The 23,238-nt window shown below is 48.0% G+C and overlaps 1 protein-coding gene and 1 long non-coding RNA gene across 4 annotated transcripts in view; both read left to right on the top strand.

Annotated features, from left to right (window-relative positions):
- Positions 1-23,238, top strand: part of LOC119456291 (hemicentin-2-like) — a 346,474-nt gene that overhangs the window by 40,517 nt on the left and 282,719 nt on the right. The gene's annotated exons all lie outside the window — the stretch shown is intronic.
- On the top strand, positions 4,537-10,069 carry LOC125946432 (uncharacterized). Its single transcript, XR_007467584.1, has 2 exons — positions 4,537-6,184; positions 9,860-10,069. It is a non-coding gene; the product is annotated as an uncharacterized LOC125946432 (long non-coding RNA).

Raw genomic sequence — 23,238 nt, 5'->3', positions numbered from 1 at the left:
CTGTACAATCTGAAAAAAAAGAAGAGAAAGAGCCTAATAGGCACGCTCTGGAGATGCTCAGAACTACTGTGTCGGGTAGTGGTGCATAAAATGCTTAGCTTAAATGTCATAGGAGTGCCAGAAAGAGAGTGCACAAAAATGGCAGCCCGTGGCGCGAACTCCGCTGCTCATCCGTAAAAAGGGCGGCGAAGCATGACGCCGAAGTGTCGCTCGCTGACGGCTGCATGTGTCGCTGCGGGGACCATTTTCAACTCCACGGGGCTAAAATGACGGCCACTAAACGATGTAGGAACTCGTCCGTGTAGGTGGCGGCCTGGTAAGATCAGAGTGGCGTGTGTGTAGGCGTACGTATATATGCGTGCGAGAACGTTTGACCGCGCTTTTTGTATATTGTTGCGCGATCGGCGGACACGTACATTAATGGAGTTTTCCTGTAGGTTTCCATAGAGCGAAATGCATTTCGGCAACCCCTGATAGATGGGATTGAGGTCTGCAACGTTCGTGTTTGGGAGATGAAATATTTCTAGACTTCTACTGCGCACCCTTGTTAGCGATGTGTCAAGTGTCAGTAATTATGTTTCTTGATTTCGCGCTCTTTGATACAGCGATAATCATTTATGTGTGATGACACTTCGTGCATGAATAAAATGTATTTCATGGAATGGTGTGCCAGTTCTCCTCGTAAGATCCGCCGTGGTAGTCGTGCGACCTGCCCGCGGTAGCTTAGTGGCTGTGGCTTTGCGCTGCTGAACTCGAGGTGGTTGGTTCTATTCCAGCCGCGGCTACTGCATTTTGATGGAGCCGAACTGCAAGAAAGCACTCGTGTACTATGCGCACGTCGAACGAACCCCAGGTAGGTCAAAATTAATCGCGAGTCCGCCTCAACTGTTTGCCTCATAATAACATCGTGGTGTCGGCATGTCATACCCGATAACTTACTTAATATCGTGCGTGGGAATAATATCGTCCGCGTTTATTAGAAGCGAACTGCCACAAACTTGGTAAATTATTTTTCTTTTTCACAGCAAGCGCATTATGGCAAGAAAGCCAACTTCACCTGCGCGCACTTGAACTTGGGGGGAAAATTTTGTACAACAGTTCCAACTGACCCCTCCCTCGACCAACCGCCAACGACCAGGTCCGCAAAAAGGGCCAGATTTACTACCAAGAAACGTTTTTCTCACGAAATTGTCTGGACTCAAGGAACCACAAAAAAGCGGCCATCTGGTTGAACGAATTCTCCGAATGCCAATTAATGTGACGGTTATTCGTTTTAATAAACGAGAACAATGTTTTCACACATCGCTTCCGTTTCAAGCCGATGCCTTCGCGCTTAAGTCCTGTGAAGATGCTATCATTATCAATGTTATCGGCGGGTTTATGTTCGCTTCAGGACCAATAACTCTCCCGACGCTCGCCACTGACGTTGCTTCACTGAGAGCTGCGTTCGAGTTGAACAATTCATTTGCATAACCCCACGATTCTCATCACTCCACCTGTCTTTACGTTGCGCCGCTTTGGATTGCAACATACCGCCACAGATATAGCGTCACAAGGCACTCTTGGATTCCAGATGTTTTAAGCGAAAGGTTTGTGAATATGGTGTTGATCGCGTAAAACCAGAAATTAGGAAAAACTAAAACAAAATATCTTTTTATGTGATGTGAGCTGAGGCTGTGACCATTTCGTTATGACTGCGACGTCGTCTAATAAGACTGACGCCCCTACTAAAATAATGCTTAAAAAATTACGCTAGGCATTCCTCAATCCCCGTATAATATGTAAGCGCTCTCGACTTACCCGTGCGACGTCACACGTTGGAGTCCACAGCCTTTCTCTCACTGAAATTAGCGCAGAAAACTGCCACGACAATAGGTTGAGCCTATTCTTCAGCCTCTATTGTTGCCAAATCTGATAGCTGAGTGGTTAAGCCTCCACAAGCTTATTTACGCCCCGATAGAGCGCTAAGTAAGCCGTTTAGTTGGAGGATCTATGGTTTGCCTAGCTTCGCTTAGTGTTACTTACAAGCATACCTCATTTTTGTGTGCAGTTACGTTTGTGAAAATGGCGTCATGATGCTGACCATATCAACAGGTTATTTTCGGGCAGCTCAGATTAGCCAATTTCAAAAATAAAATTTAAGTGCTTCGTAACTCACTTCTTTCTTAGTGATATTTGGCGGACGTATAATCACCGTCTGAGGAACATGTGCTTGTATATTGTTGACGCAATCAGTGAAGTTTGATTTCACAGTCACTGCTCTGCTTTAAGGACTTTCTTGGAGACATCTCCTGTTATCGTAAGCTGTGGACTCTAACGACCCTCGGCCAGAGAGCAACGGCTCTACAACAAGAGCTCGTTTGCGATAGATTTTGGACTTGTTGGTTTAACATACCCTGATTTGAACATTGTCAGGAAGAACAAGGATGTAAAGAAGATTACAAACACTGGACAGTGTCTTCTGTTCTTTTCTGTTCAAATGAGAACAAGAGCTCCAGAGAAGTCAACACCTTCGACGGGGTTTCAGGAAGTTTCAACGGATGATTCAATGAAAGGCTGCATTTATTAGCTACCAGCAAGTGCTGCTGAAATTCTTGACTTGCAGAGAGACAGAAGGGCAAAGATTTTTTACTGAAAATTGCTGAGGTTTGCCTGGCATGTTACTCCGGTTGAATGCGAACATAAATAGGATGATACCCACAATCACATACGACACTTTGAGCGCAAAAATATTACGCGCATAACACAGCATGCCGGATTGAACTATCTTGCTGAGACCAGTGCCTCCCAGAAAACTTCAGAGTTTCGTGTAGTAGAATGGAGAATATTAGCTAGGATTACTATGCAAGTAAATGCACGAAGTTGCTTGCAGAATAATGCTAGCTCAGGTGTATGCTAATGGTATTCATCGTGTTGCTCGAAAATGTTATTTTTTAATATCTGACCGTCGTCCCCCGATTGTGGAAGACAGAACACATCTGCTCCCTGACACCGATGCATCACTGTTTCCCCTATAAGGGAGGAAGGGAAGGGTTTGGCGAGAAGGACTCCGTTGATGGATTCTCAGCGCCACGCCCTCCGCCGCGGGAGCGGCTGCGTCTGCCCCTGCTCCCCAAGGGAAGCGGGAAGAAAAGGAGTGACACCGCGGCCTCTGTCATTGTCACTCACTGTCACCGATTCATCGACCAGCCTCCGCTCCATTTATTAGGCGCACGGAAGCGCTCGCTGGGTAGACGGGGTCGAAGTGCTCGCGCGCCTTGAGTGCCACTCCGTCTGGATGTCCCGAGTTGATTCCCCTCTCTGTTCTTTTAATTTGCTGTGTGCTCTCGGTCGCCTCGTGTGTTTTCTATCGTTGTCGCTACGTTTTATTCCGTGCACCTCTGCACTCCGTGTCAATATTCGAGGATATCCCGTTTCTTGTCCGCAGCAAGAGCCTGTAATGGGTGGGGAACATATTTTCTCTCGTTACACCGAACGCATGCTTGCACGTATAGAAAAGAGTGACTGAACGAGAAAGAAAGATGAGCTTCTGACTTTTAAATACTCACCTTTCAGGAACAGTGTTAAGGTGTGGTTTAGGAGCTTCTGAAACATACGGTTGGCATGGTGCGTAGTCTCACGCTCTTGATTTAGCCGTTGCAGGTATCAGATGAATGCTGACAACTTCACATGTGTTATCGGTTCCGTGCGTAAGGAATTGATTCGAGCCACAAGTTGCTCCAGATAAATATGCATCCCCTCTTTACAAGCACACGCCCGAGGATCTCTTTTATTTTTTTGTTGTTCTATATGACGTGTGTTGCAAACCTCAACAACGTTTTCATTTTTTTCCCAATATCGAAACATATTAGGCCATGCATCCGGGTTCAGCTTTCGACATTGAAAGTTCTATCGCGCATTCTGCATGCGGAACGACACGTCCGTGCCCAGCTGTCGCCTCGCCGACATTGCCCCGAAATCGGGACGCATCCGCTCCAACTGCGACCGCTGCGCCACCTCCATCGCGAGCCGGCGCTTGCAATGCGGGGAAAACAGTTCGTGGGCGCGCTACGATTTCTTCATCCTCGTCTTTTCCTTTCTTTTTCCTTTTACTTCATTTTTTTCTTGCTCTCCTCCAAATGGGATTGCGAGATAGATATCCGGGCACGGAGTCGGGGTCGTCGTCTGGCGGCAGCAGAAGCGACGGAGGCACCAGGTGGGGAAGGCAGCTCTGGCTTCCGTTTCGCTCCCTTTTCCACATTTTCATCTCGTTTCTTTTTTTTTTCGCCGCTTCCTTTTGTTTTGGCCCGCCGCGCTCGATTAGAGGCGGCTGCTATGAAAGAGAGCGAATGCTGTACGTGGGCGCATACTCTATCGCAGGGAGGAGAAGGGGCAGATAGATATGTACACAGAAAGCGGTTGAAGGGCAGGAGTGAGGAAGAGGCGAGGTATAGATTGAGGTGGAAGGGTGAAGATAAGCGCATACAGATAGACGAATGCTGTAGACGCCGCAGGGGAAGAAGGAGGAATGCACAAATTGGCTGCCGCTGTTGCTGCTGCTGCTGCTTCTGTTCCGCACCGTGGATTGTGGCGTCCGCTTTCGTGGAGCGACGACTCCGGGTGGCACGCCGGGCCGGATGGGTTCGGGCTTACAGCGCGGTGTGAGGCAGCACGGCGCGTGTGGATCGATGGCAATCCTTTCAAGGGCGCTGGAGTCGGATCGAAATAGATTTGCGGTTTACGGGCCGAAGTGGAGGAACACGCTGCTAGAGCCAGGCCAGGATCGCGCCGGCTGCGACGAATGGGAACGGATCCTTTTGCGAGCAGCTATGTACGGGAGCTGACTGGCACGGCGGCAACCGCGCGCCGCTGAAGATTCTGCTTTGGGAGGAGTGCGGAGAGGCTCAGAGTGGCGGGAGAGGGCGTATCTGCTGACGGTGTTGAGTGTGGGGCTTTACTGCCGAAGCATCTGAGATTGCGCGCGGGCTGTAATGCCATCGATTGCTGCAGAGCCGTTAGGTATACGAAATACTTTGTAGAGGGAGATAAAGTATTGACGACTGCCGCGTCTGCGACTGTGAATGTCATTATCGGCGAATGGCGATTTTGTCGTTCTTTGGGACGTCCTTTCTTGTAAGTCGTATTGCGATGTATACGGAGTGAGAAGAGACGAGGAGACCGAAAAGAAATAAAGCTGGGTGCCCGATTTTGTTCCACTATAGAGCGTGTGAAAGATTCAAAACGCCGAGATGATACATTGTAGCAATCGATATATCGTGTATCGAACGCTGACCTGTGTCCGAAGAACGCACGACTGCCGCGTTGTCCAGTAGATTACAACAAAGAAGTGCGCATAAGTTGACAAGTTAACGCAGGATCGCTTGCAAACCGACGCAGAAGACTAAAAGGTTGTTGGGATCGCCTACAACACTGCATAATGATATGCCTGCGAGCATGCGCCGGCTGCAGGCTTATCGTACGAACACTCACGCGGTGTCACAAGCACTGGTACGATAGCGTGATCGTTGATGCTTTATAAGCAACCCATGGAACAATTAATGAGAGGGATTGCTATGGACCGCTGTCGAAATGTACTACGTGTGTGCGGCGTGCTTCCCGTATGGGGCTGCAGGTTTAGCTTGATCGTGCCCACGTTTTGACATTTGGTTTAGATGTTCGCATTTGACACTTTTAACTGTCTGCTAATATGTTCTTTAGTTTGCTTTTATTTTGATTAAACGTTATTTTGTTTCGTGCGCCACCTTTCCCTGCTCGTGAAGGTTTGCTCACTGACCTTATTACGAAGCAACCCGCTTCAAGGTTTCTGTTTTAAGTAATCTTTGTGAGCAGAATATTTTTTTAAGCAGTCGTTAAAGTGACGCATTTATTTCTATACTTCGGATGCATTCTTATGTGAGTGGTCTCACTTGGTAGCGCTGCATACTATCCCTATATAGCGATATGCCATATAATACTACTGGCAGATTTCCAAACAAGATGGAGCACGGCGTTTTCGTTTTTAGTTTTAGCTGAAGCTGATATGCGCCGACTGGCGCGATACAATGTGTTATTGGGGATGATTTTTTTTCTTTTTTGCTTGCTGCACAGAAGAGGCATAAACACACGGGATAGAAGTATACTAGGACTGGCGTGGACTAACAGCTGCATACTTTATTAAGAACAACAACGATGAAATTCAGAAAGCGTATTCAAACAATACTCGCCGCCTTCCTTTGCTGCGTTTAGTGTTATTTTCATATAAGGTGTAAGCTTCACTGCTTAGGTGACGCACACAAAGACGCTGATACGTAAATATGAAACGGACACAAACCATTCGTTCGCTTGACGCTCTTCATCAGTATGACGAGTGTCAAGCGAATGCATAAATGCTTGCTAAAGTGCAAGGCCTGTCTATGTGTGTGCCTTACAGTGATTCGCCTTCGTTATGATGTTTTGCCTTGTTTTCTCTTTTGTTCATCCTTGGATGTGTTAGTGTTCGCGCGTGCTGAAGTGTCTTAGTTATTGTGTGTGTGTGTGTTTTTGTTTGCTTATTTTTTAAGCAAGCTTATTATTATTTCCATTTTGCGTAGAAGGGAGATGGAGTAACCGGAGGCGTACTGGTTCCAATCTCTCTAGTTAGTCCCTTGAGCCCTACTCTACCTCCTTCTAAGTGTCTAGCAGGTCTTTTTGTTTATCAAGCTTCTTTTGCTTCTCACTTCCGTTCAGTCACTAGGCAGTGCTTGCAAGGGGATTGCCTGCACTGAGCACTTCATTAGCAGATGTAAGAGCACGGTCGGGCATGTGCTGGCCCTAATCGTCCTTATTTAATACGCCTCTTAGATATATTAAGGGTGCTCAAGAGGCTGGAAAGTGCAGAAGTATACATTAAGGTTAATATCACGACCAGTGAGCTAGACAAATAATGCAATAACCTTTTGTTGCTGTCATGCGTCAAACAAGAAAAGCAGCGCGATAAACCGGTAACGGTAACTAAGGCGAAATAATCTGCGCTGGACAGCTGTTTCAACTTAGCAGGTATAGATAAATGTATATTTATTGGAAAGGGCTTAGCTCAGGCCTGTTTTAGGAAGGGATGTAAATTGGCGCACGTTTGTGGGTGATAAGGTGGAGAGGGAACAAAGGCGCACTAGAAAGTTGCACTGCAAATGGCTCGCTCCTTTGCTCTATATCGTCTTTGTCACCTGAAGTCCTGTGTTAGATCACGTTCGACAATACTCCGCAGCCTCTTCAAGTCATTTGGTGAATCTTCGTTTGAGCGCTTTGTAAGCATACCACGTTTTATTAGCTGCGTGACGAGATCACGCTTTCAGGCTGAGTAGTTCCTATTGCCTCTGATGGATTAGAAAGGCGTTAACAGCTCCGGCGCTATCTGCACGTAAAGCGAATCAACAGAGGAATATTAATGCAGCATTTGCATCCGTTTGTAGTTCGCGTGACAGTTGCTCGCGTGACGCAAAATGGGTTGAAGCCGAAGTCACGACACCCACATGGAAGTAAATAGAAAAAAAAGGATAAAAAAGCTGATGACTCAGCGAAGAAGACCTTGGCGAGAGGCCACGTTTACCATGCCTAACACCGTGGCGGTCACGCGCTGACCGCGCAGTTTCGTAACCACCTCGTTGTGGACACGAGTCTGACTCGGGATCTTTCGGCAGCTAGCTTTGTACCAGCCAGCACTCGCGTGACTGTATTTTCAGAACCAAGCAGAGCATAAAAAAAAAGAAATACACGAAGCATTTACTTTTGCTGCCTGGTGTGTTTGCTGTGCGCATAACATATAAAAGAAATACATTGCTGTTATCTAAGAGCACTATACCGGGCTCCGCCCGTCGGACTCGAGGGCAATACGTGCTCGCAAGCGCACCCGCGCCTCTGGTGTATTAATGAATGAGCAAGAAAGCTCTCCTAAACTTCTAAAGATTGCGTTAAAACTGCGCTGACACACGAGAAGCACGTACTCCTTATACGTATCGCGCTCAAAACACCAGCTCGCCATCCAATCGCTAGCTGCCTTTGAAGTACGGTCGCTTATTTCGCGCTGGCTGATCCTTCGTTTTCATCCCGCCAATCCTTCTCCTGACTCCTATATGTATTGTTTTTTTTTCCTGCTCGGACCGGCCTCCGTGACGTACCTTACCCACTCCAGAAGCCGTATTACCGGTTTGCGCCGTGTGTACCAACATGCACAGCTTCACCGGAACCGCACGCACGTACGCAAGCGTCGCGTTCCTTCTTTCGTTCATCTTGTTTCTGGTTCTATATTTCGTTTATAGTTTTTTTGTGTGTATTTGTTTTCACTCTGACGTTGTTTCCTTTCGAGTCAGCGCGACGAACGGCTCCGCGTAATCGCCGTGCTCGTTCGCCGGCCGTTCCGGTGCGCCACGAAACCCCCGCATCGGGGCCCCTCGGCGCTGCTCGAAACGCTCCGGCGCCGCTTGTAAGGGCTCGCCGTTACAATCGTGGTACAACAGAGCGAGGGGCGGCGTCTGAAGCGACGGCCCAGCAGACGCATTGTCTTTGCAAAGAGACGCGTGTGTAACGTATAGTCCACCGTATACTGTGTTTCTAGCGCTAGGCAGGCACGCGCTCTTGCTGTGCAGCCGAGGTGCGCCTTATGCCCCGCACAATGCAACCTGCTCCGCTTTTTCCCGAAGCCCCGGAGTTAGGGCGCAGCTCAGCCGTCGCTGAATAGTAGGTTTTCTTCCTTCTCGGGGAGCTGGCGGCGGTGACCATGCCGTCTAGTTCCGTCGACAAAGTGACGGAACAGCACTGCAGAGGTGTCGTGCCGCGAAGTCCCCCCCTGTTGTGCCAACCTCCGCATTCGCGACCCGCTCCACTTACGCCTTTCCGTGTGTTGTGCTTTAGCGGGCCAGATAGTGTGCCGGCGCTATGAGCGAGCGACACGCTAGCTGAGCTTGAGCGAAATGCTCCAGTTTTGTCACACTGACAATTAATTTGCATAGTGCTGTGGTGACCAGTCGTTACGGGTGGTCTGGGGTATGCATATTGCCTCAGTTAAAGGAACGTCGAGGGCTTTCGCCCAAATGACTGATGTAAAACTTAGCGTGGTTTGTTTTAGTCAAGCGTAGCTTACGTTTGGTTCGACGTGCCCTCGTCAGGAGCATTTTAAAAAAAATTCATTCCTGCACTCGCGGTTATCACTTATGACAAGTCTAAAGTCGGCGGAATGTCGGCGCATAAATAAGAAAAATCATAACAATGTTTAATGTCAAACGCTATGCATTAAAAAAAAAACCTATGCAGTATGAGCATCTAGAAGAAAGATAATGGGAGTAGTGCAACGGAATAGAGTCGGAGCCCGAATGCAATGCCTATTTAGCATTAAAATCGATAACACGGAGGATAGACCGTCACAGTCAGTAAAAACAAACAGAAAATCATTGTTGTATGGAGGCGTGGTCTGAGCGCATAGTCATTTAGACACGATGCAGGAGTAGAAATAAAATTATTTATCTCACACTGTTATTTAGGTTGTTGTGTGCTTCATGTAATTTAGTCGCCGTTAGTAATCGCACTGATCTACACAGTGAAACGTGGCGTTTACAAGCACCCATGCGTTGCTTACATAATTCTCAGGTTATGTTCCAACTTGAAAAACTACTTCTTGCATGGGCACTCGACCTCGACGTAGTACATATAAAAATGGCTATTTGGGTTGAAATTGTTTTTAGAATACACTAAAAGTTGTATATTTGTGATTTCTTGCTGAACAGGAATTTGACAGACAGGGCCGTCCCAGAGAGTGTTCCTTCCAGGCATATAATAATTATATGTGGTACCTGCCAAAGTGCACACAATAACAAAACGTCCTTCTACCCGCCACCTCTTCTTTCCTTAGAAACCATCATCACCTACGCCACGATGAGATGGCACGCTCCGCCCCACGACCGACAACATGGCCTCTGTATATCCGAAAAATTCGTCACATGCACAGCAACGAATCGGGACCTGTGTAGTTTAGGACCAACACTCCCAATTCTTTGTCAAGGAGGATGATGTGTCAGCTTCCTGCTGGACTGAATGTTTCCATAAGATTATTGAGAAATTTCAAGACCGCCTGAAAAAAGTTCTTGAAAAAAGTGTGTGATTAAAGTTCTTTGTCTGTCTGCCTGACCGTCTGAAATCGAACAATCCTTTTTTTTTTTTTTTTTACTTGCTTGAAGGTGGCACCCTATATGCTCGGCGAGTGGCTTGTTGCGCCTTGCACATCGCCCTGCGGGAACTCAAAAGTACCTAGCTTAGTTTGAGTTAGAGGCTACAAGCACCAATATCATCACGATCGCCGTAATTTTGTTAGGTATTGACTATATAGGGAGACATTCTCCCCACAAATTGTTTCTTCGCTTTTAATTATATGGCAGGTCCCACTCACGTTCAACCGTGCAGCGTCTCCAGCACTTTATATATTCATTAGATCCTTACTTATGAAACAATAACACCAACCTTGTGCGTCACACCAGGTCTCCATTTCATCCTTGCCTTGTTTACAAAACACACCCTGCTGAGACCCCGACACGGCTTCGTCTTCGGGATTTCAATGTAGCTTTCGTTACTGGCGCTTGAGAGAGGCCATCGAGCTGCTCGGTACACAAGCTGCAAGCTCCGCGGCCAGTTCGACCCCTTGACTCCAATTACAGACGGTCACGGCCCCGTGGCGTGCAAAAAACGCTTCGGGTCCGTAATCTCGCTCATGTATACTATTGGCGCACGCGTTACTTCATGGACCACTGCGGTCGCGTTCCGTCACCGCGGGTGACTGGTCCGCCCCTCTAGTTGCGTGCAGGGACAGTGGAGCTAAACGCCTTTCAGGGCACGCCCTCTATTACCCCACATTAACAAGCCCTGTGATCCAGCGATCTCTATAGGAGATTATTTACTTTCTTCATGCTGGTACTTGTAGGCGACAATGGACGTTACGGCTGGAGGTGTTATTTAACTCTCGATCTTTAAATGCACGAGAAAACGATGTACAAAAATATGAATTTAGCCCTGAGAGACAGGTACGCATGTCTTGCTTCAGCAGCAAGAACTCAAGCCTACGGCACTGACACTGTATATATTCCTTATCGTTTGCAACTTCGGGCAGCAATATCGAGGTACACGACAACCGTGAACATTTACTATCGTGTACTAAAGCGCTGCTGCTTTTATCGAGACTCACCAGCCTATACTATGACCGCTTGTGACTGACTGCACAATAAATGCGAGTGCATGTGTGTGCGCGCATATGTCGAACTTATCTTCTGTTCTTATATTTTCGTCGCCTCTCCTCCTACGCCACTTCACGGTAGCCAACTGGGCTCATCCAGGTTAACGTTAACTCCCTGCCATTCCTTTATCACTTCTCTCTCTTAATTAGTAAATTTCAGAGGACTACTTGAATATTGTCTAATGTGACGATTTCATGAGCTGTGTAGCGTTTCTTCCCCGAGAAGTGGCAACGTCTAGCGTGGTGTACGCAACTCCCCACCGCTGGTGGCGCGAAGTCTGTGTAACACGCGACCGAGCGGCACGACCTCCTCCTCTTTTCTGGCGCGGCTGCACTGCCGCCCGTCGACGTCGCCCTTGGTGGACGCCTTGCGGCGTCAAGGAAGGAGGCAGGCTGCGCGCTTGATCGGCACCACGCAGTGACGGGCCCGTTTCGTTTTGCCAAGCGGACCGACCGCTTTGCAAGGACCGCGCCCCTCGCATGCCTCTGAAGGGCCGACGCCCGCACGCCCCTCTGCCGACATCGATGTGCACATGCCCGCCGGAACCTACCGGTACGAAACGGTGTCTTGTTTTTTAGGTTTAATGCCTTGAAGCGTAGCTCAAAAACCACAGCAAACAAAACCGCTAGCACTGCCTCAGCAGCCACAAGAGACACGACCATGCATGGGTAGGGTGTATAGATATTGAAATTTTGGCTTACACACTATTTACGTCTTGGAATGAAAAAAAGAAAGAAGTAAACGATGAAAATCTGATCAGGCGGCTCAGTGTGGCATTCCTGGAGCCGTGTTACACGCTTTGCTGTTTTTTTTTTTCTTTGTAAATGTACCATCCCAGTTACTGTCCCTCAAGGCTGGCTCAAGAAACGTTGAATAGAACTTGCGCGAAATAACTAATTTCTCCGGTGTTGAATAACCATCATCGTCATCATCATTCTAATTCCACTGCGGGACAAAGTTCTACCAAGGGGTCTCGAATTGTGCTCGTCATCCAAGTCTACATTAAACCCTGAAATTTCGTAGCCTTGTCCCTTCATGCACAATGTCGCTTTAGCATTATTATAATGCGGCATTTATACGCCTTCCTTCACGACAAAAGTAAGTCTAAGCTGCAAGACTATAATGGCGTGCAGTGTAGAGATAGATAACTGAGATGGTGACGTTTATTACCGAATTGTGGCTACATATAATGCATCATTCTAGGGTACATTGCTCGCTAAGTTATATCCATTGGGCGTCACCATGGCCAATTATTGCGCTCATAAGCCCTGAAATATCAATTTCGAGACCGCCTTTGTCCATTATAAAGGCTGAGAGAATGAAGGTTGTATGGAACGCTGCTTTTCTGTCTCTGCGAATTCCAAGCTACTTTGTGGGAGACGCCGCTCCCATAACTACGGCGATGGATGTGCAGTCACCTGGAGGGGTGCCGGGTCCTTCCACGTCAACAGCGGCCGCGCCCAGGAAGCGGTCTAGTCACCCGAGTGACACTGACAGCGAGGACACTGTGATCTACTCAGCGACCAGTGATGATACCTCGGATGACAGTGACTTCGTGCCCGTAGCAAAGCGCAAAGCAAAGAGAAGACTCATCAGGACATCTCCTTCCGCAAGTAAGGCTACTGTGATCCCGACGCGAAAGTCATCGGAGCACACAATTTTATTCGTGCCTGTGGATGCGAGCGACAATATAAACCGGCTCAACCGTCAGGCTACATCTGTGGCGCTAGAGGCCCTTGCTCCGGGCCAGATCAAAGATGTTAGAATCAACGCCCGTAAGAACATTCTCGCTATATATGTCGCGGACCGCAGCGCGCTAGACGTTTTGAGTAACGTCAATGTGCTGGAGAACATCAACGTACGCTGCTTCAAACAAGATGAACCTACCTCTACGGCCGGTGTTGTATATGATGTAGACAATTCCATAAGCGATGCCGACCTGCCGATACTCATCAAGCCGGCGACAGAGGGAATTGCCATATTGCATGCCCGTCGACTAGGGAAATCGAACTGCGTGAAACTAACTTTCAAAGGAGACAGCCTACCATCACACGTCAAGGTCGATCACTTTCGACAAGTAGTACGACCTTTTGTGCCAAAGCCGCTTCAGTGCCGGAAGTGTCAAAGGATAGGGCACGTTAGTGCAGTTTGCACAAAGACAGCCGTGTGCTCACGATGCTCTGGGTCACACAGCTCCGACGCCTGTCGTGCAGAAAACCAAAAGTGCGCCAATTGCCAAGGCTCTCACGACGCATCTTCCAAGAATTGCCCACGTGTGAAAAGGAGATGAAAGTCTTGAAGCAAATGGTCAGGGATGGTTCGTCGCACAGGGAGGCTGCCGCTAAGGTGCGACGCCGGCGTTCACATCGCCGGAGATCTTCGAGGAAACCTACTGCTATTGCTAAGGATGCACCGCGTCCGCCGACAGTCCACATACTTCCACAGACAACTAGCAATACTAGCAGCGAGGATCCTACGCAGAAAACTTCGAATGTCATTGCCTCACGCGAGGAGTGGCCTCCGTTGCCGAGGCTAGACCAACCAGCGGAGAAGCTACATGACGCACGCTCGCCGAATCATGCTTCACCTTCGGACAGCCGCCAAGAAGACGACAAACAAGTTGTCACCATGATGAGGGCCCTTATAAACACGTTCCGTGTTCTCCTGACGTCCATACACACTCCGGCGGCTCGAGGTGCGCTTCAGATACTGGATGCGCTGAATCCGGTACTGACCAGTCTTGAGAAGCACCATGGCTGCTCCTCGGCACTCGTTCCTTAAACAAGTCAAGGAAGCGTCTATCTTCCAGTGGAATTCCCGTGGCCTTAAATCCCGCATTTCGGACTTTCGTCCCTTTGTTTTTAAGAACAAATTTCCAATCATAGTTATTTGTGAGCCAAACATTGAGAGCGCGATCCGTTTATCAGGATATGAAGCTTTCATGTCTGACACCTGTAGCGACCGCAGCAAAGTCATCGTCTATGTCAGATGTGATTTCACTTATGTTTTACACCCAGTGGCACCTGATGACGACAATCAGTACGTATGCTTGACGGTAAAATGCAAGAACGTCACACTCACGCTCGTAGGTGCCTACATTTCACCTTCGAGCCGATTTAACAACGCAAGACTAAGTGCAATTTTAAAAGCGACACCTGGACCATGGATTGTTACCGGCGATTTCAATGCGCATCATCCGCTATGGGGAAGTTTAAAGATGAATTGCCGAGGACGACGTGTACTAACTTTCGCGTCGAACCATGAACTCTGCTGCCTAAATGATGGAAGTCCCACTTTTCTGCGGGGATTGACTTACAGCAGCTGCCTGGACTTAACTTTTGTTTCAAGATCCCTCAGTAGCAGTGTGCAATGGTTCCCAGACAACGAAACGCATGGTAGTGACCATGTTCCAACATATGTTAAGGTCGAAGGCATCGGCAAGTCACACTATACCAGAGTTCAACGCATCGACTGGCCGAAATACACACTCCTCATGGAGCAGATGTGTCAAAATTCTCAGAACTGTATACCTGGAAACATCGAAGAGCTAATTAATGACGCTGCTCAAAAGGCCACAAGCGTTTTTAGGCCTATACCAAAATTTTCTGAATTCGAAGCGGAATTGGAACGCCTCCGAGCAATTCGCCGTCGCGCTGAACGACGCTACCGGCGCACCAAGTCCATATACGACCTAAGGGAGTCGAGACGCATACAGAAGAAGATCCAGCGTCGGATCAACTTACTGCAGTCTCTAAGGTGGAAGACTTTTTGTGATTCCCTTGACCCACATAAACCCCTGTCATATATATGGAGGACGGTGCGCGGTCTTCGAACATCGCCGCAACAACGCCACCCCTTCAAATGCCTGGCTCTCTACCAAGGTCGGCGAGAGATCGACGTAGCGGAGGACTTCTGTTTGAGGGTTGCCGGCCAACCATCCTCATTCACCGCACCTGATCCCTATGACGTTCCCATCTCGAAGGATTCTCGTATGGACAATCTGTTCTCCATCGAGGAGTTGCAAGCAGCATTGGCAGCGTGCAGACGTTCCTCATCGCCCGGACCTGACGGGGTGACGTACGCAGCTCTTGCCAACCTCGGTCAAACAGCCCGGCATGCTCTTCTGGACGTCTACAATAATTCGTGGCGTGAAGGAGTGGTTCCTGCTGCATGGAAGTCCAGCCGCCTTGTGCCTCTGCTAAAACCAGGCAAATCACCTCTAGACGTGGCGTCTTATCGTCCCATTGCTCTGGCCAGTTGTCTAGGAAAGGTGATGGAGAGGATGCTGCTGGCACGTCTGGAGTGGTACCTAGAGCGGTACGAGATATACCCCGACGCTATGGCAGGCTTCCGACGTGGACGTTCTTCTATAGACAACGTCATAGATCTTGTCTCGTCGGTTCAGCACGAAAAAACCCGAAAGAGACTGTCAGCGGCGATGTTCCTGGACGTCAAAGGCGCTTATGACAACATAACTCATCGAGCCATCCTGGACGCTTTGGGCGATGTCGGCCTAGGTGGCCTTGTTTTTCGATGGATACACAGCTATTTAAAGGACAGGTCGTTCTTTGTGCAAACAGAGGGCGGTGTGACATCGCAGCACAACACCTACCGTGGCGTACCGCAAGGTGGAGTCTTGAGCCCCACTCTATTTAATCTAGTGCTCATCGACCTGGTTCATTCCCTTCCGCAATCCGTCCATGTGTCGATCTATGCGGACGATATATGCATTTGGTCATCAGGGGTTACGCGTCCCCAGGTGCGCGCCAGACTCCAAAAAGCGGCCACAATTACATCAGGTTATCTTCGAGTACGAGGTCTGGAGGTGTCATCAGAGAAGTGCTCTATGGTCGCTTTCACGCGCAAAGCAATGAGACCGTATGTTGTCAAAATTAATGGACAGCCAATCATCTACGAGAAGACGCACCGCTTTCTAGGAGTGACAATCGATCGAGACCTCTCCTGGAGTCCTCATATCTGCTACCTAAAAAAGAAGCTGGCCATGGTAACCCATATTCTCAGTTTTCTCGCGGGAAAGTCATGGGGTGCATCTGTGAGGGCGATGCTCCAGCTCTATAACGCACTTTTCTTGGGTCTCCTACGCTATAGCTTACCTGTACTAAGTGGGACCGGTAAGACCAACCTCCGTGCCCTCCAGTCTGTGCAAGCTCAAGCTCTGAGAATATGTCTTGGCCTTCCCAGGTGTGCATCAACGGCAGCAACAATAGCCATCGCGCATGATCACCCCATCAATACGTACATTCAAGTAGACGCTTTAAGGATGCACATCAGGCACTTCGCCCGACTTCCATCGCATCATCTCGCCTCCCTTCCTGCCACTCGACCTCGTTCAGCGTTTAGCAGGACTATTGCCGCCAGCCATGGAACTTTACCATCGAACTTCACGCCTGCAGCACGACCATCTCTACCTCTGTGGTGCCTGCATCCAATCCAAGCCCTTCTTGTAATTCCCGGTATCAAAAGAAAACCGAGATGTCGTCATTCGCCCTCAAACAAACCGTGCTTTCATTCATGCATGAAAAGCACAGAGAACGCACCCACGTTTACACGGACGGTTCTGTCTCCTCCAAAAGTTCAGCCGGAGCAGTGGTAATTCCCGTGAAATCTGTCACCATCCAATTCAAGACGTCTCACATTACATCATCGACGGCTGCAGAACTCGCAGCTATCCGTGCTGCTCTGGAATTTATTGGTCCCAAATCACCACAGTCATGGTCCATCTTTTGTGACTCGAAGGCAGCTCTCCAGTGCCTGCTGTCCCCTTTCAACCACGGACCTAACGCACAATTAGTCGCAGACATCCGACTACTTCACCATCACGCTACCGACAAGGGGCACAACATCATCTACCAGTGGATACCGGGTCACTGCGGAATTTCGGGAAATCACAGTGCGGATGACGCTGCCCGATCGGCCCACGATGGTGCCCCTATTGTATCGATACCACTGTCGAGAACAGACGCAGCCACAAAACTTCGTTCCCTCGCACGCGAGCTTACGCAGACTCTGTGGAACACCAGTGACTTCAGCAACGCACGCCTCCACAGACTGGATCCACATCTGCAACTCCGTCTTCCACCAGGGTTACCACGAGCGGAAGCAACACTTCTGTGCCGCCTGTGGCTCGGCGTGGCATTCACGAACGCCTATTCCTTCCGCATTGGAATGGCCGACAGCCCCGCTTGCAACAACTGTGACTGCGAGGAGACAATCAAGCACCTCCTCTGTGAATGTCCCCGCTACAATGTGGCAAGAAAAGCGCTCGCGACTGCGCTTGAAAAACTGGACAATCGCCCCTTCACAGAGGAAAAAGTTTTAGGACACTGGTCTAGACGGGCTTCGGCACTCAAGTCCTTAAGGGCTCTGCTGAAGTTCTTAAGGACTTGTGAATTGTGCGACCGGCTTTGAACGTTGTAGCGCGTAGGGTCGCGTTATTGCGCGAATTTTATTTTATTTTATTTATTTATTTTATTTTATTTCTTATTTTTTATTATTATTGTTTTTTTGTTTTGTTTTTTTTGTTTCTTCTATCACCTTTCATTCCCTTTACCCCTTTCCCCAGTACAGGGTAGCAAGCCGGTATTTACACTGGCTAACCTCCTTGTCTTTCCTTCCCTTTCTTTCTCTCTCTGAGAGAATGAAAGTTTTTTTTTTTTTCGAGTCCTTTCAATGTGTGAAAAATACTGCATCAAGTAAAGCGCAACTGCTCGTGGAAAATCGTTGTGCAGTCTATGTCGGTGTTTGCGTGTTGAATCGGTGCGGTTTCAAGGACCGCGCGTACCGTTTTTAGCGGGTTTCCAATACGCTGTTCTGGTAACGATGCGTATTCATAGACAAATGACAATGAGCACACTCCGAAAACTAAAAATGCATCCGTAACATTGCACTGTGTCAGCATATTGAATATTCCTTGAAATAAATAGTCGCATTGAGAGACCTAAGTCTATAGGTTAAAATTTTCTTCGACATATACAAATAAATATTTTCCTTTCTTTAATAAAATGTGGGTAGCTTTCAACACACCATTTACTTGCCCTCATGCCTATTATGCGACATTGTCTCAGTACGTTGCAGATCGTTCTTGCATACTCAATTGCTGTAATAGCAGTATCTTTCTTCGAAGGCTTAATAATGGCGCTTTCAGATCAACAAGTTTTAGTTACATCTCTTGCATTGCTTTTATTAGGACAGACATACAGCTGGCGGTAACATTTTGCGTATGTTTCTGTTTTCTTTGATCGATTATGGAGATGAGACATCTCGGTGGAGCATAAGCACAGGTGTCAGATCTGACCTTCTGCCAGTGGTTCCTTTTCTACAGCTGTTTTCGTACATCGAGCGCTCCAGCACTCGATGTGCGGAAGCTGGGTCGTGGTGAATACAATTATTATTTCAAAGCTTGAAGTGCTCTTTCAAGATATCCGCCCAGAATTTCGGAACGACAGACGTCTTAGCAGCGTCATTTCTGTGGCAAGTGACGCACGAGCTGGCATTGTTTATGCATACCACTGGTAAGTCTTCGCGCGATCAATCGCGAACGCAGAGGAAGATAGCTAGGCATTTTATTCTTCAATGTCGTTTACGCAACCTCTTCGTCGGCGTATTTAAGGGCCACGTGTCGCAGAAAATCCGGCGTCGGCGTATAGGCGGCGTTGTCCGTTAGCGAAAAATCATCCCGAACCACGCACACGGGCCGAAGCCTTCGATACGACGAGATATTATGACATATTCGCACTCGATATTCATTAGCTACTTTCTCCGCCCCCGGTGGAGGTTAGTAAAGCTAATGGCTGACTTTCGGTTGACGTCACTGCATGCATATCCTCTGTGATTCTTGTCTTGATTGATGCCTGGGCGCGTGCATCGCCGGACACGCATGCTCCGTGAGTCGAAGAAGGGTCAGGGTTTGTGCATTTTCCCACTGCACCTTTGTTTCGAAATACCGTAGCTCAGGTGTGAAAGCTACAACTATAGCCTCAACCAAACGGTAGCGTGACAGTTGAATGAGCATGTCCCTGTACGCCGCAGTTGCCTCCAAGTCACATCATTGTCTTCTCTGATCCGGCCGAGAACCTAGGCATGCTTATTGTTTTCACTCCAGTGCGATATTATTTTGAAACAGTTGTATATAGGGCCCTTCTGTTTTTTTTTTTTTTTTTCTAAACAGCACGAGCAAGCGATGTGTGGGTGGGCAGGCGCCATGGATTTAAAAATGCTCTGGGAACTAAGAGAGAGAGAGAGAGAGAGACAGCAAGAAGAGGAAAGGCAGGGAGGTCAACCAGATGAGCGTCCGGTTTGCTACCGTACACTGGGGCTAAGGGAAAGGGTGAATAGAAAGAGGATAAGAGGAAGAGATTGAGCACTGAGTCCACGTGGGAGGATGCACAGGGACACTATAAGTGGTCTCCCAAACCGCTGTACTTCAAGTACTGTACTAGTACACGAATCGCTTTGTTGTGCCAGTGACGGATGTGGCCACGATCTGAGTATCTTTGATTCAGAGAACGGACTCGAGTCCAGTTCTTTTAAAGTTGTCCGAAGAGAGCTAAGATGTGAGAATGGCAGTCGGGGACAGAAGAGGCTCACACACAGAGTGTACAAAACTTTCCCTTCTTAACACCTGTTTGTCTTACCGGCCGTATTCTCTACTAATATTGTTACCTTATGTACTCCTTCATGATTAGCAAGTTTGAGTTCTTGCGAACTACTCCACTGAGTGCTTTGTGAGTACGGTCACAGATGAAGTCATGAGAATAGTAACTTCGCTTGCTTAATTTTGTCTTGGTAAGCTTAGGCTTTGCTCAACTGCGCACTTTTGTGTTGGGCGGAGCGAGTGCAGCTGCATGTCTCGTTAGGTCGTAGGTCACTGCGTCGTGTAGCACGCGTGCCTACCGGATCGTGCGGAGCGTGCAGGCCTACGAGTCACGTGGGCCTGTTTGCCGCGGCTTCACGCGTTTATAAAAAACGTGTTTCATGTCCTAGTCCTCGTGTTGAATTCACTGTGGACTATCTACTATTTTTATTTCTTTGTCGACGCACATAAAATCTCTAGCAACCATTTTGCCCAAGTATATTTTTTAAGTTTTCGCGAAAACACCCAAGTACACGGAAATGAGAAAACACCCGTGTACGTTTAGGTGCACGTTGAAGAACCCCAGGTGGTCCAAATTATCCCGGAGTCCTCCACTACGGCGTGCCTCATAATCAGATAATGGTTTTGGGACGTAAAATTCCATACATTAATTAATTTTAGGCTTTCGGGGCTTCGACTGCGTTACTGAACCTTCACAGATGTAGTATGTTCCGTATTCATCGAAAGTGACTGTTTTCGGGAAGTACGGTGCGTCCTTCTGGGTCATTGTTTGCTAAATCATTGATTAACATCTTGCCTTAAATGTCATCGTTGACTTTTGCCTTTTCTTCCAATCCCCTCCTCTTTTTGTTCTCTTCTGTTTCGTGGTACGCCTTTACTGTATTCTTTATAATGCAGTCCTCACTGTTTCTAAACAGAAGTGGCTTATGCACTATTGTCTTGCAACTTGAACGTCGAGTGCATAAGCAGGTTCTTGAATGAATGCTGGACGATGGTATTCCAAGCTCTAATCATCTTTGTAACATGGTGCCTCGATTTCAGCTCCTTTTTGAGTTTTGGAGGCAATGGATACCAACAATAATACTATGGGCCATTTCTGTACCGCAGGTACTGTACCTCACGCTTGAGGACGGGTTTCCTGCGAAGATTGCTTTTGATAAGCGGTTCCTTTAACTTGTATTCAAATGTTTTCATTTACGTATATGGTGTTCGGATGTACAATCGCGAGCAATAGTTTGGAAACCACGGCATCAACAATAAAAGAAAAGATAATTGAGCTCAGCTCTGGAACGTGGCGTTCCTTCTGTACGCTGCATTCGTCGAAGATGATCATAGGCTGCATCACTTGATTTCAGCCAGCACGCTCATGTTCTGAAGAAAAAAAAATCGCGGCACCATTTTTCGTCAAACTTTTGCTCGCGACCTTATGTTCCATGCGTTGCGAAACCGCAGTCCCACGTATGCTCTGTGTGCCAACCTGCATAATTTTGTTTAGAAGTGGCAAGGGGGGTACATGCAACAAACCGTGAGGACTCATGGCGTGGCAGCCGGATGTATATTCCCGACACATTTTCTTCTTTCTATTGGCTAAGCGATCTTTGGTGTTTACTCACATGTGCGATGCTTCCTTGGCGCGTGCGTGACACGACTGGGCGGTCCGTTTTGTGCATGCACTGTGGCACCTGCTGTTGCTAAGGCAGGGGCGAATCGGTTTGGTTCCGCTCAGCTTTTCTTTTTTCTTTCTTTCTCTTTCTTTTCTTTTTTTGTCGTCCCATTATTTCGGGTCGGCGTTGAGGCCCAGCCATTCGCACTAGCAATAGTCTTTTTTTCTGTTGGTAGTGCCGCACAGCCTGTTGGGAAGTTCTATCGAAAGCAAGCACGATGCTGAATATTGAAGGCTAAACGTCGACTTAGTGCAGAAAATGTCTCCCACTGCGTTGCTCGTATTTTCAAAGTTGAAAAGCAAAAGCTTCATAACAATATTGTGGTGTTATTTTTTCGCTTGGTTTCTATGCATAAAGTGGAACCATGCTTACTAATCATGAGCTGAATGAAGCCCTCCGGACCTTTGCACATGCAAGCTTCTAAACCGTGTGCTCGCTGACTGTTACCTCGGCATTGAAAGGTTGTCGTTGGGTGTACTTTTTGACGATAAAGACCCCTGCGAGTCTGTCACTCGCTACCTTGAGTGCCGGATGTTTACTGCGCCAGAAGACTCGACATGACTAAATATGTATATAATATATCCGACGCCATCAGCTCCTGTACAGGCGAAATATAGGCCGCCACGCCCACGGAATCATGTGCGCATGATTAGAGCAATTAGAATGAAGTATATTGACATTAATTGGGTTGGGAAGCTAGAAAGATGTTCCCACCTGGTAAGTATTTAAGTCGTTTGCTACTGAGTATCCATCAAAGGAAGTGAGAGAGAATAAATGTAAGTGCCTCCCTGTTTTTGCTTACAACCTAAACAGCCTCCAACCCGCCATCTGGGTACCCACCCTTCCTCTTCGCCATCACAGTGTAGTAATTGGTTCAAACATAGGCAGCTTTTCCATGCCCATGCACAAAGTAGTGCTTCATCGTACAATATACGTGTTGACTTGGCCACCGAAGCCCCGATATACATGAACGCTTCGATAGACACTAACCCCCAGGGGTTTCATCCCACATGAGGGCATGTATAATCTCAGACAGCACACTGCTACGTGAGATGACACGTGGTCACCTATTAACAGCTTCGCAAATAGAAAGGACAGCGCAACAAAGACAACAACATAGGTGAGTTGTAATGGCTAAAGTGGCTGCTTTAATCGCCCACCCATTTCTAGTAGTTGAAGATAGCTCGTTTCGCGTGTACTTCAATGTGACGAAACCGCTCAAGCCAGCGAGTACACACGTTGAACCTGCAATAATAAACAAAAATAAGCAAAAATAATCCTTCGGCGCTCACAAGGAGCAATAGACACAGGAATAAGAGGAAGCAGAAATCAATGAACCTATAGTTGCTGTCAGAAACAGTTGGCTGAAAACTCTTGCAACGGTAGTCAAAATACGCTGTGATCACATGCACTTATTGCAGAAACACAAAAAATATATAACCGGCAGTTCTCACAGCAAGCGCAGCAATGCCTGCACCTAGCTCACTTCCCCACGATCCACTCGGGAAGCGCGACAAATCCGATAAGCCAACTGTCTCGTGGCGGTCACCTGCTGGCCTGTATAACGCCTCGTGTTGACATAGCCTCTTCGGCACACAGACCGATCGCTTCTCGCCTCCCGGTCCGGGATCGAGGATTAGGACGTCACGCGAACGCAACAAAAACATCATGTCGTCGGGAAGTAGGTTGTGTGGCTGCTGCCACTGGTGCTGCTGCATCTGTTTTCCTC

Source organism: Dermacentor silvarum, chromosome 6 (genome assembly GCF_013339745.2).
Source record: "Dermacentor silvarum isolate Dsil-2018 chromosome 6, BIME_Dsil_1.4, whole genome shotgun sequence".
NCBI lineage: Eukaryota > Metazoa > Arthropoda > Arachnida > Ixodida > Ixodidae > Dermacentor > Dermacentor silvarum.
The sequence above is the reverse complement of the archived record's forward strand: the minus strand, read 5'-3'. Positions and strand labels throughout refer to the sequence as shown.